Source organism: Pteropus vampyrus, unplaced genomic scaffold (genome assembly GCF_000151845.1).
Source record: "Pteropus vampyrus isolate Shadow unplaced genomic scaffold, Pvam_2.0 Scaffold343, whole genome shotgun sequence".
Taxonomy (NCBI): domain Eukaryota; kingdom Metazoa; phylum Chordata; class Mammalia; order Chiroptera; family Pteropodidae; genus Pteropus; species Pteropus vampyrus.
Window position 1 is genome coordinate 98,081 of NW_011889124.1, and position 4,406 is coordinate 102,486.

At 48.0% G+C, this 4,406-nt stretch overlaps 1 pseudogene; it reads right to left on the reverse strand.

The window, feature by feature from the left end:
• Window positions 1–4,287: 4,287 nt before the first annotated feature.
• Window positions 4,288–4,406, reverse strand: LOC111730959 (annotated as a pseudogene).

The window sequence follows — 4,406 nt, forward strand, 5'->3', positions numbered from 1 at the left end:
CCGCCTCGCCCGGCCTAGCCGCGCTTCCGACTCTCCCAGGCCGCACCGCGCCGACCGCCGGGCCATGTGCGTGCGGCGGGGCGTCCCACGAGTTTCGGGGGGGTGCGCCGGCGCCCTGATGCCTCGCGGCGTGGCCGGAGGAACTCAGGGGGCAGAAGTGTGCCTACTAGTGATTACAGTCGCGCTCCCATGACTAGTACGCACCCGATGCCAATCACCACCGCTCCTTGCATCAATCTACAAACTCATTGGAAACTACAACTACCCTCTTTTGGTAAAGGATGGTTTTGCCCAATATGGCAGCCACTCCTTTGCTTTTCCCGTCGGGCGCTACGGTGAAGGACTAAACTATTTGTGACGCCGCAGGGGGGTACCAGAAGTCAGTTTAGTATTCAGAACTGTATGAAAACGTAGCTTAACTCCAAAACTTATACTAGCAAAAACTGTAAGTTCAAAAAACTATTGTGGTTGTGATATCTCAGCCTTCCGCCAGACAGCTTCGCTTACGTTACTAAGTTCCCCCTTGACGCGTCGGTTTTTAGACTCGTCTACTGACTGGGCACAAGAATGGACGATTCCAAAACATAAAAGGAGTGTCTGGTGAGCCAAAGATGGCCGATACTGCTAAGAAAACACGTTCCTGGGGCGACACAAAAATAAGTAACAGTCGCTTTAATCAGCTACGCCCGAGCCCAGCGCGGCAGCGGCAATGCCACCCTTCCCCATCCTCCTGGTCACCGTGGTTCCGCCGGCAGACGTCTCCGCCCACAGACGCGGGAGCAAGCGCGGGTCACGTGAGCCAGGGCGGGGCCTGCCGCGGGGCTGCTGAGCCGGTCGCGCCGTGTTGGTGGCATGTGGCCGGATTCGCCAGGAGGAGTCCGCCTCCGGCGTTCCCGGCTCAGGAAGGGTATTGTGTATTTGTATCTGGTACTTCCGTCTTGCCAGGCTCTTGCGGGTGTTTTAATCACCCCCCAGAGAAGGCTGTGGCTGCCGGGGGAGGGCTGGGAGGAGGGGGTGTTGTTTGACGGGGACAATTTCAGTTTGGGAAGATGGAAAAGTTCCTGAGATAGGTGGTGGTGATGAAGGCACTACAGTGTGCATGCGTTTAATGTCACTGAATTGCACAGTGAAAACGGCTAAAATGGCAAATTTAATGTAATGTATATTTTACCTCAGTTGAATGGAAAACAAAAAGGAACCAGGTTCTTGGATTGCTTAATATTAAGTTTGAACCCTCTCTGTCTTACCTTAAGCTATACCTCTGGGCAGATCACTGGACTTCCCGGCCTCAGTTTCCCCGTCTGTAATGTGAGAAGCCACCTGGTTCATGTGCGTGGCCTATGGTCTGCTTTCATCAGTGCAAACGGATTCTCTTGGAGGTCAAAGTTCTGATTTCTTGTTTCATCTGCAGTTTTCATAGATCGCTGGGCTCCGCCAGCCCCTTTCTTCTAGAAAGTGGCAAATCAATGATGGAGAAACATATTTACAGAAAAGCTTGGAGACAGCTGAAGGTTTGGCAGCTGCGTATCTCAGGGAAGACCTGTGACATGCACACGCTACACAGAGTTGCCATGCATTGCTGTTTCCCAGTTGAGGGACATGTCACGTCCTTTAATGCACAAAGATTGTTAATGTGCTCATGAAAGAAAAAAGCGTGTATTTTGAAAGTGTATTTCCTTGTATTGACCATCAGCAGTTCCACCGCCCTGAAAAGCCAGAGAACTGCGGCTGATGCTGTGGTCGTGTGAGTGCCACTGGGAGGCGCCCTGTTGCGCTTTGCAGATTTACAAATTGAAGCTTTGTGGCAACCCTGCGTGGAGCAAGTCTATCGGTAATGGTTTTCCAGCTGGCTCTGATGATGGTTACCGTTTTTTAAGCACTATAGTCTTTTTAAATTAAGATATGTACATTGCTCTTTTAGACAGTGCTATTGATCACTAAATAGACTACAGAATCGTGTGAACATGCACTGGGAAACCAAAAAGTTTGCGTGACTCCCTTTATTGTAGTATTCGCTTTATGGCCCTGGTCTGGAACTGAACCTGCAGTATCTCTGAGGTCTGCCTGTGCAGGGTGAGTTAAAAATTTGATTCTTGCCATCTTAGAATTATAGTGTGACAAGGAGCAGCATTCATGAATCAAGACATCACAAAAGTGAGTGTAAGAGCGCATTTGTAATAGCGATGCATGACGGAGCAAACTTCCCCAAGTAGGCGGAAGACCAAACCCTGCACCAAGAGAAGGAGAGGGTCCTTTGACGGAGAGTGTGGAAAGAATTCAACACACATGCCAAAGTTTGAAAAGTAAAGTTTAATAGAAAAGGTATCACTCCACAGAGTATGGAGTCTGCTCAGACACAGGGAGACAGTGACAATAGAGACAGTAAAGGTACTGAGAGGAACCCCGGGTGTTAGGGGTATTCCGTTCATATATCGCAGTTCCTGGGAGTTATAGGTTAAAAGACTTTGTCAACCCATTTCCTTTGATATGAACATACAGTGAGGAAGGGGAATAGTATGTATGTGAAAAGCTACGAAAATGTAGCATGAAAGGCCTGTTGGCAGTTCCCAGCCTTTAATCCATAGGCCCCCCGTAGTTTTAGCCGAAGGGAATGAAGGTCTCTTGGTTCCTGTTTCCCCTTTACTGGTGTGGGGAATGGGTTGTTAGCAATTTCAGTAGAAAGCTTCCTTTGTTCTAAAGGTGCCCTGGCGGCCTGATTGCAGAGCTGATCAGCACATTGCAGTCTCTGATTGTGGCTCAATTAACATTCTAATTCTCTGCGCTTTCCTACATTAATAGGTCCATTGATCATTCAGCACTCTTCCTTTCAAAGGGGAAACCAAACCCCACCCCGAAGTGCGAGTGGACGTGGTCACTCACTTCTAATGAATTGCATGTGGAGAAGTGATGCTATGTGCTTCCAGACCTGGGGCCTGAAAATGATCAGCTTCCACCTGGCTTGCTCCCTCTTGGATCACTGGCTCTGAAAGAAACTAGCCACCATGTCCTAGGGACACTCACCTACTCTGGAGAGGCCTGGGTGTGGGGTTGCTGAGCTCCCCAGCACCAAGTTGCCAGATGTGGGAAATGGGAGCTGACCCTCAGCCCACCATTAAGCCTCTGGTAGGCAGCAGCCCCAGCCCATGTATTGGGAGGGGCCTCAGGGGAAACCAATGCTACTGCTACCTTGCGCTTGGACTTCCAAGCCTCCACAAGTAAGACGTAAATATCTGTTGCCTAAGACACCCGGTCTGTGGTGTTTTGTGACAGCCTTAGAACACTAATACACTGGGTGAGTTTGTAAGTAAAATACATAGAAAAAGGCCTAGAAGGGTACACGTTAAACTGAAAACAGGGTTTGATAAAGGTAAGTAGTATTGGCGATATTCATCAGAGAAAAATGTTAACTGTAGGGTCTAGGTGGTAGCTTTATAACTGTTCACTGTACAATTCTTTCAACTTTTCTGTATGTTTGAAAATTTTTATAATAAATGGGGGGGAAGGACTTTAAGAGGCCCCCCACTGCAACATTTGGAGCCTCAAAAAGAATTAAAAACTGGGCCATTGTCTCATTCTGAAAAGAATTAAAAGACTGAAGCAAAAAATAATCTTGCCTTTTTAATCTTATCCTTAATTTTTCAAGGTAATCAAGTAGCTGGTGAGGGAAGGTTCTTGATGGGAGAATCCCAGCCAGTAGATGCGTGGAGATCTGTTTGATGGCCAAGAATGTGGTCTGCGTTGGTGAATGTTCCTTGTGCACTTGGAGCGTGTATGCTGCTATTGGGCGGCGTATTCAGTCTAGGCCTGCTAGGTCAGCTGGGTCGATGGCGTGGTTCAAATCTAATATACCTCTCTGCTTTTCTGTTCACTTATTTTGTCAGTTGCCGAGAGAAAAACCTTGAGAACTCCGATTCTGATGATGGGCTTGTCCGTTTCTCCTTTCAGTTCGGTCGCTTCTTTCATGTACCTTGAAGTCCTGTAATAGGTGCATACACATTAAGGATTTTTATGTATTTGGTGCACAGTGATAAGTCCGTGGTCATCTAAACCGTTTTGCTCTATGTCATGTGGCATTTTGAGGGGAAGTTGACCCTGTTCCGATTATGTAATGCTCTCCTTTACTCCATTCACCTTCCTTGTTCCGAAGTCTAACGTATCTGCTGGTAATATAGCCACTCCACTTTTTTTTTTTTTTTTTTAAAGGCAAGGCAACCCTTGGTTGACTTGGACCTTGTCAAGTTACAATCCCAAGGACCTTGTCAACTTACAATCCCTTATTTTTTATTGCACCTGCAGCACCCGGTCTTCCTAGGTGGTCTCCCATCCAAGTACTCACCAGGCCCGACCCTGTTTAGCTTCTGAGATCAGACGGGATCGGGCTCGTTCAGGGTGGCGTGGCCGTAGAC